Below are 15,767 nucleotides of genomic sequence, written 5' to 3' on the forward strand. Positions count from 1 at the left end.
GGTCATGTCATAGTCTGTTACATAGTAGTCCCAAAGGAAACTCACTATGTGACTTAGAAAGTGATTGAACAACCAACTTTCTCAAGACTTTGACACCCAACTCTCCCGGCTTGTCAATATGTGACTTCATCTCCAAGATGTGAGCACACATAGACCTTGCTTGCCAATAGGGATTGACTGACCTTGAACTTGTGGGTTAGGGATAATAATTGGAGGAGGTGGAGGGAGTGAAGAATGATTTCTGGGACATCATCTTCATTAGGAAAACTTGTTCCTAGGGATTTGGGAAGATCATAATTGTCTGAACCAGACATCTACAATGGGAGATATTCAAGTTAGTTGATTTAAGTCCTTAATATAACACCCAATATGAAATATTAAGGCTAGGACCCAACACAACATTTTATAACTTGGAAGAGGGATGTCGTAATCCAAGCTATAACGTATTTGAAGGTAGGCGAATGGCGATTCATCAATTTCCACCACGAAAAACGAAATAATTTATTAGGTTTTAATTGGATTTGAAACTCCTAGATCTTTTGAGATTCATTGAACTTTTCAATGGCATGTTTCAATCCTGATTGTGCCCTCTCAAGTCTTGTGACTGGGATGCCGAGGATCACTAAACAATGTGTGAATAACCATGCAAATATACTTGGTACCCTTAATATTTATCACTTAATCGATGTGCTGGTTAACCACACGCGCTCCACCGATCCTATGATAAACATTAAGTTACCATTTTCCTACCTTGTTAAATCCAGGTTAGTGTGCCGGTTAACCACACACGCTCCACTAACGATTTAAACAAACTGAAAAGTGTAATTTCATGGGTTAGCACCAAATTCACATTTTCCTAAGTAACTAAGATTGGGAATTTATAAGAGTTTAGTTACTTAGTATTTATCATAATACTTTTAATGAAAGGAGAATTATAGTCCCTGTCCTACCCATTCGGCTAACGACCTCCACAAGTCAAGGAAGCGGTGGGTGAAAGTGGACACCCATTAAGTTGTCATTTTATAGTCAGCAACCTTATACCCCCCCTATAGACCAACTTCGTGAATGAGGCCTACTAACAGTAAGACTGACTCGATCTTATATATATATATATATATATATATATATATATATATATATATGTATATATATATATATATATATATTAACTTATAATACTATAAAGTATAAGGGTTGAATTTTAACTTTTAAAACTCTAGGGTTTTACTTGGAATTAAAGTATTCATAAGGAGAAACTTTACAAATTCCAAAACTTGAGGGCAAGTTTTGAATAATTCAAAAACTTTTCTATTCCATAACTTATGTGTTTAAAGTATTTTTTAATAAAAATATCTTCAAGTTCCATAACTTGAGGACAAGTTATGGAAGACTTTAAAACATTTAAAAATGAGACTCTCCATTTTTCATAACTTATGGAAATCTTATGAGTTTTAATAATCATAAATGTGACTTTTCATATAACTTGAGGACAAGTTACAAAAACACATATTATGAACAACTTTTAGATTAATTTGGATTGAAAACATATTATCCCATAACTTTTCTATTAATCTAAAACAACTCATAAGAACAAGATAATTCAATTCAAACAATTTTCATGAAATTAGCCTAACCATCAAACTAATACAAAACATGAATCTATTGACAATTATCATTTATTTGGATGAGAACAAACATTACCATAAAATCAAAATCAAGTTTTATGAACAAAAACACTTTGTGGTAATGATTCTAATCCAAAACATGCCAAAAAAACTAATTTTTTTTCAACTGAACAGTCACTACCTCGTGCTAAATTTTACCACCTCGTGGTGAACTGGCAGATTCCAAAAAAAAACGATTTTTCTTGCAAATAGCATCAAGTATAATTGAAAACAAGCCTAGGCTCTGATACCACTGATGGGTTCTGAGCATTCTAACACTCCTATGGTGTACATGCAACCCTATAAACCTTGGATCTATGTTTTCTCTATTATACATGCAAATATTTGATATAATCCTAGGTTTCATCCTAACTAGCATAATATGAAGCAACTACACTACAAGAATCTAGTAGAATCACATACCTTTTTATGTAGCTTGATTCCATGGAGCTTAAGAGCCTAGTGCCTCAAGTGTGACACCTCAAATGGTTCACACAACATCACCAACAACTTGGAATAACTTAAGAGAAAAGGTTCCTATGCTCAAATCGGCTAGCCCTCATGTGTCTACACCCTTGGTCTCAATTTCTTGAGCCATGGGGTCCTTATATATGGTGGCTATTAGGGTTACACCATGTAACTCATGTCTTTCCATATTCTCCATGCTCGATGGGTTAAAACCTCCATGGAGTATCCATGGGTTACTCCATGCGTTTAGCCCAACATGAAGAACTATGGATCATAAGCCCACACATATAAGAATGAATGATTTACACAATCAATCCCCATATATTTAATTATTCTCCTTTTGATCACAAAATTAATTCCAAATTAATTCTTGATCAATACTAATTAAATAATATGATTTCATATTAATATATTAGAACTTATAATATATTAACAAATCATAAATATCCTTTTCTCACAAAAGTCTATCCAAATTGTTTCGATGCCATGTAACCCAAATGGACCATGCGAATCGGGTCAAGTACATACCAATTATAGTTATCGACTTAGACACTAATCCAACAGATCCAACAAGTAATCCATCCCCATCCTTGTATGCATCATCTGGACCATTTGTGAGCCCTCGAGTTCTCTTCTTGGTGATGTATTCCTTTTAGATATATCTTATTTGGTATATTTTGGTGCATGGTTGAGTTTTGGATGGATGAAGGTAATAAAGTTTGCAACTTTACGGCTTGCCTTAGCCATTGGTCATTAATCTTTTAGATCTAGGATTTGGAGTAGTCATGGTAATCAAATATGAGCCTTAGGTCTATTTTCTAATATTTTGTCACACCTCAAAACTGGAACGGCGGAAACGTTCTAGGGTGGAGGACGTCATGTTTAGTATCACAAGACATGCATCATAGTAATCAAAGTAATAAGCAACCATTTCATTAGAAAGAAAGTGTTTACAAAGTGTGTGTTCACAAAACATAGAATACAATAGCAAATAACAAACAAGACTTGAAGCGATACAACTCCATCTTCTGAATCCCAATGCGAGTACCTGTCTACTAGGATCCTGAGAATACACGTTATTTGAAAGAGTTGATTAGCAATTAAGCTGGTGAGTTCATAAGATTTTAGTGATGTAAGTAAGTTGTAAAATGTTGTGGTAAACTACTGTTGAAAATGTAGTTGAAAAATGTAGTGAGTTGTAAGTTCTGTTTAGAAAAGTTCGCCTGTTCCTCCAGGAAATCCTATATTTCCTGCCTTGATGAAAGATGAGTGAAAATGACTCTACAATCATTTCTATGTGTACTAAATGGATACAAGTTATATAAAACTCAGAGTAAACAAACAATCGATTGTGTGTAGCTGCCCAAAGTCCACAACCAAACAAGGAACAAGAAATAAGGCAGATGACACACATCCAATTGGTTGTTAGATCCTTATTGTATATAACCCTGGTGTATTCCCTTGGTACTCACAGAGTTAACTGTAATAGTTCCTTTATGTTTGATGGAAAGCTTCTTTAGGAAAACCATTATTTCTTATAGTAAAATAGTGACCACAGTGATTACTTCTATAATCACTTAGTTTATACTGGCTATATATAATCTAATATCGATTAGATAGTTAATTGGGTGAATCTGCCCTAAGCCCACAACCAAACAAGGAACAGGAAGTAAGGCGGAAAGGAAACATCCAACAACCTATTGAGTATTAATGATATATAACCATGATGTAGAAACTAAAGTATTGTGAAGTTCATCACCTATGGTCCTCTAAGTTTGTATTGGTTTAATAAAATAGATTAAACCATTAACTGGTAAGTTTCTAGTTTTGTATACCAAAAGTTCTGATTTGGAAAGTATGTTCTGTTCTAGAAAACTGTGCATTGACTCTGTGTCCTATGACTTGACCCATACCTGGTACCCTTATGATGACTCAATGTATATTGGACATATATATATAGAATCGAATAGATAATAGACTGGGTGAATCTGCTCCAAGCCCACAACCAAACAAGGAACAGGAAATGAAGCGGAGAGCACACATCCTATTACCCGCCGGATCCTATTGATATATATATGTATCCTTTGATGTATACATTAAGGAATCATAAGGTTAGCATTATGGCCCTTTCTACTAAACGTAGCCTTCTACCAAGGCATCAAATGTTATGTATGTTTGTTTCTTGTGTTAGTGTGTATTTTCCCAAGTAAGACTCTCATTTACTAAATAAAGTTTATACATTAATGAATATGTGAGAAGTTCTCAACGTAAATGTAATAGGGAAAACAATGTTTTTCCTCAGCAGTGACACTGCTGGTTATAAAGTAATACAATACAGAATCCAGGTAGTACTAAATGGACAATACACCTCGAGGAGTCTTAAGTAATAATATACAGACTGCAGGTAGTATTAAATATACAATACACCTCGGGGAGTCTAAAATAACCTTTAGTCCTAAGTCGGTTAATTAAAGGTTTATGTGAACTCGTATGTAACTCAGAAGATATATTATTATATTTTATCACCTCGTGTCTGCTAACCCAGATACGTGTAATCGTACTAAAGTTAACGCAAACTCGGAAAGATATATTATTAAGTGTTTCACCTCGTGCCTGCTAGTCCTGGTACGTGAAATCGTACCAGTGTCAATGCAAACTCGGAAAGATATATTAACGTTATTTTTCCCGGTACTTAGTATGGTGTGTTTTTCCCTAGTACTTAGTGTATTTTTCCCTGGTACTCGGTGTGCTTTCCCTGGTACTAGGTGTGCTCTTCCCTGGTACTTAGTATGGTGTGTTTCTCTCTATACTAGTTCTAATATGTTTTCCTTTTGTACTTGTTATAGTATGTTCTCCTCTGTACTTGTTATAGTATGAACTGAACCCTTAAACTATACCTATTATAGTTTACTAGTAATGTACTTGAACTGTTGTTGAAAATACTCAATTTACCAGTAAGTTAAGCTAGTACTTTAAAACGGAGTTTTGTTAAACTGTGACAACCCGAAATTTCTATTCTGTACAACCATTCACTTCAATAGAAGTCAGAACTATTTCTGCTAACTTTTGAGTTGTGTAGAGTCAGTTTGAGTGTTTTAAAGCTTAGTACTTCAGGAGATACCTAGAGAGAGGATGCTCTAGGGTTTATTGTGCATCAGTAAGGTCTCAAAACTCCAAGAGTTTAGAGTTTACGGCCTAAACATGGAGTTTACGGCCGTAAACTCCAAAGAGTATAAATATGACACTTAGTCGTTTTACTCATTTTTTTCACACTTTCAAAAGCTAGAACATCAAATCCTCTCAAGTATCATCCGATTTTCCTTCTTGATCTTCAACTTTGTAAGTGTTTCTTGCCCTAATTAGTTTATATCTTACTTAATCTAGTGATCTTACATGATTTCGTCCGTGAAATCATTCCATATGTGTAGATCTTCAAGTTTTCTTAGTTTCACCAACAACACCAAGAACACACACTAGTGTTCTTGGACTTTTAACACCCTTTCAAGCTCCTTTATTGTAAGTACTCTTACCCTAGTGTGTTATAAGGCTTGTTACACTTCTTAATCAACTAGAAAACACAAAGAAACACAAGATCAAAGGTGTTTACGGTCCAAACATGTTCTTGGACCGTAAACCCTAATGAAAGGGCCATTGTGTGCCCTAGTCCCTTACCAAGCCTTGGATACTAGTCTAGATCACATCCTTGAAGTGTATAGGACCCTAAACATCGAAAACATCAAGGACTATTAGAGTTTACGGCCGTAAACTCATGGATAAATGGTCCATGGGCCGTAAACTCTACAAAGGGGTGAAATGTTGCCACAATCACTTCCTAAGGCTTAGACTTGAAGTAAGGATGCTTCATTATGACTTCTAGGACTTAAAAACACAAAATGGTAGAAGTACCATGGATTTATGGCCATAAACTCATGGGTTTACGACCGTAAACTCCAAGGGAGTTGGTCCCAAAACCGTAAACTCATAAAGAGTTTACCCTTGGACCCTAAACTCAAAACGCAAGCCCTACAACCCTTAGATGCAATCCTAAGTACTTATAGCACTTCAATCAAGTGTTTTTCATGTCCTAGGATGTCTTAACTTGGTTAATTAGTTGTTAAATGACTAATTGGATACATATATGTGTTATTATATGTTAACTAGGATCCTTGTGTGTGTTCAAGTCTTCACTTGACACTTAGCATCGTATACCATCCGTTCATCCAAACCACTCACTACAGGTGAGTTCATACCCCTTAATCAACCTTTTAAATGATTTTAAATGCTTTTATGGGGGGGATTCAAGTTGAACTATTATAGTTATTATTTCAATCACATGTGATTAATAACTACCAAACAAGTGGATTTCTTACTTTTCAAACTGTGTTATCAAACAAACTACTTCAAACTGTTTTACAAATTCTTTTACATGTCAAATACTTTGATTAAACTCTTTTAAACTTATATTCTGTTAAATGTGTATCTATATAGATATATTTATATAAGTAGGATTGAAAGGACTTGCGACTGATAACTCACCTTACCTCCTGTTCCTCGTTTGGTTGTGGACTTAGGGTATCGGTTGTTTGTACGAAGGTCGTTTGAATCCTAGTTATATATTATGTATATGTATATAGATATAAAAGTTCCTTCTTTCTATTCAATACCTTTGGGTAGCAAAGGTATACAAACATGTTCATACATACAAACCATATTACTAGTAAACTATAATAAGTGTAGTTTAGGAAGATACTAATACTATTACTAGAACAGTGAAACATACAATGAGGAAGGTACGATTAGGTGTGGAAGGTACTATTGGGCTCGTAGTATTAGAAGCATAGGATTTGTACTCGAATTGAGGAAAATCATAGGGATTCTAAGGATTTGGTTGAGGGGTGATAGCATGCTTTGTCACCATGATTGCTTGCAGTGTTTATATATCTATCGGTCTTTCAGTTATGGTTTTCCGGGATGAAGATGATTTAGATATCTGTTCAAGCCCTAGTGGCCATGGCAGTTGGGATCTGAAGGGTATATATCTGTATGAGTTACTTGATCATAACGTATTGAAGACCTTGTTAAAAATAGTGCCAGTTTGAGTCGCAAGACTTATGTAGGATGCGAATATGATGACTGGCCCGAGGATTACATCCTGAGAATGGGTGGTCAAGCGATCGATTGGGACGTTATTTTCTATGACGGGGTTATGGTGTTCCAACCTCCTGTGTTTGGGGAGGGGGAAGGGATCGAACGTGTTTCAGACAACAGATAGAAGAAAGGGAGGGTGTTATCAGAAGTACTTTCTGCCGCAAGGAGGTATCTTTTGATTCGTGGTGTATCATTACCGTCTTTCAGCAAGGGAATCTTCGATACTCGACTATTCTTGTAGCTCGATGTCCTATGTGTAGACCATGTCGGGAGTTAGTTATGTGACGAAGTGTTGAGAATATTAGGCGTATTCGAAGATGATAAAATGTTTCTGATATGCTGAGTTGACGAAGCGATTATTTGAGTAAATGTATGGGAGTCTTGAACTTCATCGGAGGATAAGGTTGTGAATAAATTCTTCTAATGTATTTTTTGGTTGCGTAAAGTTTAATTCGTTAGGTGAATTGTTAGTCTAATGGTATTATGATCAATTTCGCAAACAATGAGGCGACGAGGTTAGGGAATGTTTTTGAGGTTTCCATTTGAGGTTCAAGGTCTGTTTATGATTCTTTAGTATTTATCCAAAGGTTCATCATATTTTGTTGTATTCTGAGAGTCGAGGTTGGTATTAATATGGTTGAGCCGGTCTGAATCTTGGATGTGGTAGTCGTCACTCAATGACAGTTCAAACCCTAATTGGGGGAGAACTAGCTATTCGACTTAGAGATCATCAACCGATTGGATTTTATAATTTCATCACAATGGGTTTGTGGAATTTGTAGTGCAAGTATGTTGGATTTTTGGTTCGAGAATGTTGTAACATAAGAGTTGGGAAGTTCTCATCGTGTTCTCAAGGATTCGTCGGAATCCCTCATGGTTACGAAATAATTAAGAAATGGCTAGACCGCAATAGCAGTGTTAGTTGCCGTTAGGTTAATGCCTTCAGGAACGTGCATGTTATCCTCACATAGAAAGATGTTGGACGAAGATCTCGTTGTATCCCGTAATCCCTTTCGGAGATGCCAAAGATTTAGTTAAAAGGGGCTTGATGTTGGGTTTTGAGCATTCTAACACTCCTAAGTGTACATGCAACCCTAAATACCTTGGATCTATGTTTTCTCTATTATACATGCAAATATGATTATCTAAGGTATTATCCTAACTAGCATACCAAAACATTGATACTAGTATACTAAAATAGATAGAATACATACCTTGTTGTTGTTGCTTGACTCCATGAAGCTTGAGAGCCTAGTGCCCCAAGTGTGACACCTCAAATGGTTCACACAACATCATGAACTCTTGGAATAACCATGAGAAGAAGACATACATGTTCAAATCGGCTAGCCCTCAAAATATGTATCACTAGTGCCAATTTCTTGAACTAAAGGGATTCTTATATAGTGTGGCTATTAGGGTTACACCATGTAACTCATGACTTTACCCATTCCTTATGCTCCATGGGTTTTAACCTCCATGGAGTATCCATGGATCACCACATGGGTTAAACCCAACATAAAGGAATCTTGGATCATAAGCCCACATATATAAGAATGAATGATTTACACAATCAATCCCCATATATTTAATTAGTCTCTTTTTTATCACTAAATTAAGTCCAAATTAATTCTTGATCAATACTAATTAAATAACATGATTTCATATTAATATATTAGAACTTATAATATATTAATATGTCACAAAATGTCTTTTCCTCATAAACGGTCTATCCAAATGTTCCGATGCCATGCAACCCAAATGGACCATGCCGAGTCGGGTCAAGTACATACCAATTATAGTTATGGACTTAGACACTAATACAACAGTCTCCCACTTGGATAAGTATAAAACTATTATTGCGTATGACTTCAGGAACCAACTGGCAATCGTAGCTCTCAAAAGCCGCTGTCGAACTCTGACCTTGTAGATGAACTCTGACCTTTGTCAATGACTTGTCCATTAGATAAGGGATCATATATTCCTCCATTCTAGATATCATATGGACTGAGACATGGATTATAATCATTCTTTCTGTCCATTTGTTGTTTCCCGATTTCCGATTTATGACGATTGACTAATTGAACAAATCAAATCAGTCCTGGCTCGGCCGAGCACTTCCATTTGTCATCATCAAATCATCGAGGGGCCCACATATATCGTTTTTATCCCGAAGGTAAAAGGAATGGATAAACTTCGACTCATATGGCTTGTTCTACTACTTGTTGAATCATACACAAAGGCACGTTTTATAACACCGAGTTACCGAATGCGTTTTCGTGCAATCAATGTACAACCAACTCATAGTAACAACTCATATCTCTAGGTTTGAAGAATATAAGATATTATCGTCTCATGATCACTCGTGATAAAATCCATGAAGTGATTCCAATGAGCGCGGGTTGAATCCAATACTCAGAACTTATGTGCACTCATGAGTGTTGTAGCCCCTTGTCCAACATCTTAGACCTCTACAAGCCAACCCATGACAGTCTTGATTCATATCTACTTCCAACATATGACCGACTGTGGATAGTTTGAATAACTTAGTCAATCAGGAAGAACGACCTAGTTATTCTGGAAGTCAAAACATGCAAAATGAAACACAATAATAATATAATCTAATATGGTATCAAAACCTATGAACATAAATAAAACACCTTTTATTTATCACCATATGATTACACATTATTCATTGTATACTGTTTCAGCTATCAACTTTATTCTTGAATTTAAAACAATAGTTGTCCCATGCTCCAAGCATATACACTATGTTTTCTAAACACTAGTCATGCCATACACCAAGTATGCATACTATGTTTGTCTATGATCTTCACTTTGTGAATTAGATCAATTGAACCTAACTCCAATGATCCTCTTTCACAGTCCCAAATCCTTACTGCAAAATGCAAGAATTCCAAATTCATGCCATTTACTGAAATCTGTTAGATTCTAAACTTATATGCATTGATCCTCCTGTAATGATTATGCACAGAGTCACAAGGACTTGACAACAAACATTACAGAGCATTCCAAGGAGGTCAACTCCTTGGAAACATCCTTTTTGCATTAAGTTTCCTAATCTTACACAGATTGAATAATTTCCAACTTTGAAACATTTCCATATTCCATTTTGACTATCACTTCTGAACAAGAGTTGCCTCCTTACAGATTATGTCAATATGGTCCTTCCAGAATTAACACTATACTTCCAACTGTCCTTGAGCAACCAATCTTTGGTAAACCTTAGATTGTCCTCGACAATTGCTTAATCCTTTTAGTCATATCCAGTTCTAGACCTTTTCCCTTCTTAATGCCCCAGGCATTTGGCAAATTTTAGAAATGATGAATATAGCACATGAAATCGATCCTATATCCGAAGCATATGGGACACGAGTCATGATGTCTCACATAAAGACTAAACCAGTCTTTTGCTATAACATTTCCATTTCTATTTGCCAAGTTCTCATAATTCAGATTATGAAAAGGGATGCCGTAATCATAATCGAATTTTAGAACGCAAATAATGGACCCATATATAGAATTTCCTTATGTTGAGCCATTTCAACGTGAAATTCATATATATATCCTTGACTAAATACGATTAAAATCTCAATCTAAGCTTTTAGAATTGAAATGAAGTATAATTTCCTCTCCCTTAATTATAGCAAAACAACTTTTTCAACCCCTGCAGCCTCACGAATTGAAACTCTTGTTTTCTATAATTAACATTGCTAACTTGCAATCTTTATCATAATTATCATGCTCCCACTAACATGATGATTATTAGCATAACACTTATGCTCCCACTAGCTTTGACATGTAATCATAAATCAGCTGGACTTCTAGAAATCAATACTTTATTGACTTTCTTACCAAAGTTCAGATTTCTGATACTAGATTGCTTTGATAAAAGTTTATCAATATCATACACCTTATCTTAGATAGCTCACAGGTGTGTCTAAACAATTTAAGAACTATGAAAAGGAATGCCGTAATCATAGTCTCGATTGTTTAGACCTTTACCACTTCTCACAAGTCCATGTTAGTGTGCTGGTTAACCACACACGCTCCACTAACGACTTTGAGAATGCAAATATCACAATTGCTATCTAGCTAAAATCTACTTAGTGAAAGTGTTTCCTCACCATCATTTTCATGAATCGGAGAGAAACCTTATGACACTTAGATTTTATGGTGTATGAGTTCCTATCCATATGAATTTTGTCAAAACCATAATCACAATACAAGGTTACTAACAAATCCACACTTATATGGATTAAACTTGTGCAATCTTAAATTCTTGCCATTTGGCAGCTCAAGGGCCTGCCATTTCTTCCAAGTAGTTGTGCAACCAATTGAGAACTCTCAGAACTCCTATGCAAAGCCAACTTGAATAGACACAGACATGTCGACACGATAGGTTATGAACCTCAAGTCGTGTGCTAGTGAAGAACTTCAGGTGTTATTCTTGATTAGTTCTTGAGACTTTCAAGACCTTTAAGACTCCCACTGTCCTCTTGACATATAAGACTTTCTTGTCAGATATTCAAGAGATAGTGTGGATTCTAATCAAGACAAACACTTCACATAATTGGCCTTAGTTGGTCTTTGTTTTATCCAAAACATCACAACTTACCAATTTCAAATGTACAAGAGTAGAAAACTTTTACTCTTACATTTGACAAGTGTTTTAAACCTTCTTTAAGACATGTCACTCAAGTTACAATCTTAGAGTATAACTCTAAGAATTGTTTTTGGAACGAAGTATAAATCATCTTCTTGATTTAACCACTTCAACAATTCATAGCTCCTCTTCTTAGCTACCAGAATGCACTTAGAGGATGAATTGTGATAAGGTCTCTTAATCATTAAGATGATTATATAACATGATACTAAAGTACTCTCCCATCTTTTCAGATTTGAGAAACTTTTATCTTTCTGCCTAAGTTGATTCTTCTTATTCGCTCTGCCATACATTGAAACCTTTGCAATGTCTCAGAATTACACTTAAGCTTGTAAGTATAACCATATTTACTGAATTTTAGTAAATAATGACGAATAGTATTAACGATTATTTGTGGTGGCCTTGATCAGTGCACAAGAATGTGTACTCGATCCTTTACCTGACTCACACATCCATGTGAACAAGTACTTAGTCTTAATTTTTCCAATGCTTGAAAGTTCTTATTCATCATGCTATACAACTTGCATGATTCCAAGTTTCTATCCAACTGAAACTTAGGTGATGAGAATCTTTCCTTATTTGGTAAATTTAGACACTACCACAAATGAAAGAATCAAATTCATATTTCCACTCTTGCTCTTAATGGAATCTTATAAGCAACAAAAGTTTTCACAAATGCCATGGTAAGGATATTTTAAAATAAATAAAATCAAAAAAAAAATTTCTTTTATTTTAAAACTTTGCGGAAAAACTATCCTTACAATGCAAAAGCACATGAAAACTTTGTTGTTATTTATTCCTAAACAATATATCATAACTCTTAAGAAGTAGCTCAAGAATCCGATCTTCAAACTATGCGATAGAAATCCATCTATGCCATCAGATTCAGCATATTCTTTCTTTAAGTTTCTTCACTTTTTTCTTTGATTCTTAAAACATCAACATGTGACCCAGTCACATCATGTATCAAGAATCTCATAATAGAAACTTAGCAGAGTTAGATAGTGGACTTTACCCGAAGTAGAGTCAAACTTATTGACTTTAATATCCTTAGGTAAATTTGGCAGCTTCGCAACCAATGCCCCTTTCTTTGGCAATAGACCCTTGATAATGGGACTATCTCAGACTTAGTTGTTCTCTTTACCATTTGGTCAACCGAGTTGACTATGGCCGATCCCTTTCCATTGGGAAGAGAGAGCTTTACTGGATATCCAATGTCATTATTGTCAATGTCCATAAAGTTTTAGGAAGTTGATCTTAGCAAATAGATAAGATCATTAAGGGTCTTGTCATAGTCTGTTTCATAGGAGTCCCAAAGGAACTCACTATGTGACTTAGAAAATAGTTGAGTCACCAACTTTCTCAAGACTTTGACACCCAACTCTCCCGGCTTGTCAATATCTGACTACATCTCCAAGATGTGATCACATATAGACCTTTGCTTGAGTGACCTTAAACTTTTCAGGAACTTGTGGGTTAGGGAGAATAATTGGAGGAGGTGAAAGAAGTATGATTTCCATGGGACATCATCTTCATTTAGGAAAGCTTGTTTCAAGAGATTTGGGAAGATCATCTTTTGGGAGATATTCAAGAGAGTTGATTTAAAGTCCTTAATATAACACCCAATATGAAATATTAAGGCTAGGACCCAACAACCTATTTATAACTGGAAGAGGGATGCCGTAATCCAAGTTATAAAATAGTTGAAGGTAGGTAAATGACGATTTACCAATTTCCACCATGAAAAACGAAATCTAATTAAGTTTTAATTGGATTTGAAACTCCTAGATCTTTTAAGATACATTGAACTTTCAATGGCATGTTTGAATCTCGATTGTGCTCTCTCAAGTTTGTGACTGGGATGCCGAGGATCACAAACAAGGTGTGAATAACCATGCAAATTGACTTGGTAACCTTAACTTTATCACCTAATCGATGTGCCGATAACCACACACGCTCCACCGATCTATAATAGAGTCAAGTTACCCTTTGCCACTCTTACTAGTCCTTATTAGTGTGCCGGTTAACCACACATGCTCCACTAATGACTTGGTAAGGTACAAAGTGTAATTTCATGGGTTAGTACCTTTTCACATTTTCCTAAGTAACTAAGATTGGGAATGTACAAGTGTTTAGTTACTTAGTATTTATCATTAATACTTTTAATGAAGGGAGAATTATAGTCCTTTCCTACCCGTTCGGCTAACGACCCTCCACCAGTCAAGGAAGCGGTGGGTGAGAGTGGACATCCATTAAACTGCCATTTTATACGCAGTAACCTTATACCCCCTTATAGACCGGCTTCGTGAATGAGGCCTACTAACGGTAAGATTGACTTTATCTTATACATATCTATATAATTAAAATTATAATAATAGTATAAGGGTTTGAATTTTAACTTTTAAAATTCTAAGGGCTAACTTGGAATTAAAGTATTCATAAGAGAAAACTCTTCAAGTTCCATAACTTGAGGACAAGTTATGGAAGACTTTAAACTAATAAAAGAATGTAACTTTTCTTTATTTTGTAATTTATGGAATTAATTAAGGTTACACATTTTATTACTTAATGAAGTGACTCTTGAACCTCCATAACTTGAGGACAAGACTCTTCATTTTTGTAACCATTACCAACTTTTATGAGTTTTATGAAACTTAATTGTGACTTTTCATATAACTTGAGGACAAGTTACAAAAACACATTTTAGAATCAACTCTTAGATTAAAATGGATTGAAAACACATAATTAATTAACTTTTCTATTAATCTAAGCAACTCATAAGAACAAGATAATTCAAATCAAACTTTTTCATGTAATTAGCCTAATCACTAAACTAATACAAAACATGAATCTATTGACAATTATCGTTGAAATTGGATTAGTATGAACATTACCACATCAAAAACAAGTTTATAAGTTCAAAAACATCTTAGGGTAATGTTTCTAGTCCATTTCTAGCCAAAAAACTCGAAAATATGCTGTCTGGGGCTCCTACTCGTCGAGTGTATCAACCTACTCGCCGAGTAGGATGATTTTCTTCATGGACTCGGCGAGTTCATCAGTGAACTCGGCGGTCCAGTGCCCATAATGCCCGAAATTCGACTTTTTTAGCATTTTTCAGCAATTTGCATCAAGTATAATTGAAAACAAGCCTAGGCTCTGATACCACTGTTGGGTTTTGAGCATTCTAACACTCCTAAGTGTACATGCAACCCTAAATACCTTGGATCTATGTTTTCTCTATTATACATGCAAATATGATTATCCAAGGTATTATCCTAACTAGCATACCAAAACATTGATACTAGGATACTAAAATAGATAGAATACATACCTTGTTGTTGTTGCTTGACTCCATGAAGCTTGAGAGCCTAGTGCCCCAAGTGTGACACCTGAAATGGTTCACACAACATCATGAACTCTTGGAATAACCATGAGAAGAAGACATACATGTTCAAATCGGCTAGCCCTCAAAATATGTATCACTAGTGCCAATTTCTTGAACTAAAGGGGTTCTTATATAGTGTGGCTATTAGGGTTACACCATGTAACTCATGACTTTACCCATTCCTTATGCTCCATGGGTTTTAACCTCCATGGAGTATCCATGGATCACCACATGGGTTAAACCCAACATAAAGGAATCTTGGATCATAAGCCCACATATATAAGAATGAATGATTTACACAATCAATCCCCATATATTTAATTAGTCTCTTTTTGATCACTAAATTAAGTCCAAATTAATTCTTGATCAATACTAATTAAATAACATGATTTCATATTAATATATTAGAACTTAT

The sequence above is a fragment of the Lactuca virosa genome, chromosome 1 (assembly GCF_052849685.1).
Source record: "Lactuca virosa cultivar CGN04683 chromosome 1, Lactuca_virosa_CGN04683_v6, whole genome shotgun sequence".
In the NCBI taxonomy this organism is placed as follows: Eukaryota; Viridiplantae; Streptophyta; class Magnoliopsida; order Asterales; family Asteraceae; genus Lactuca; species Lactuca virosa.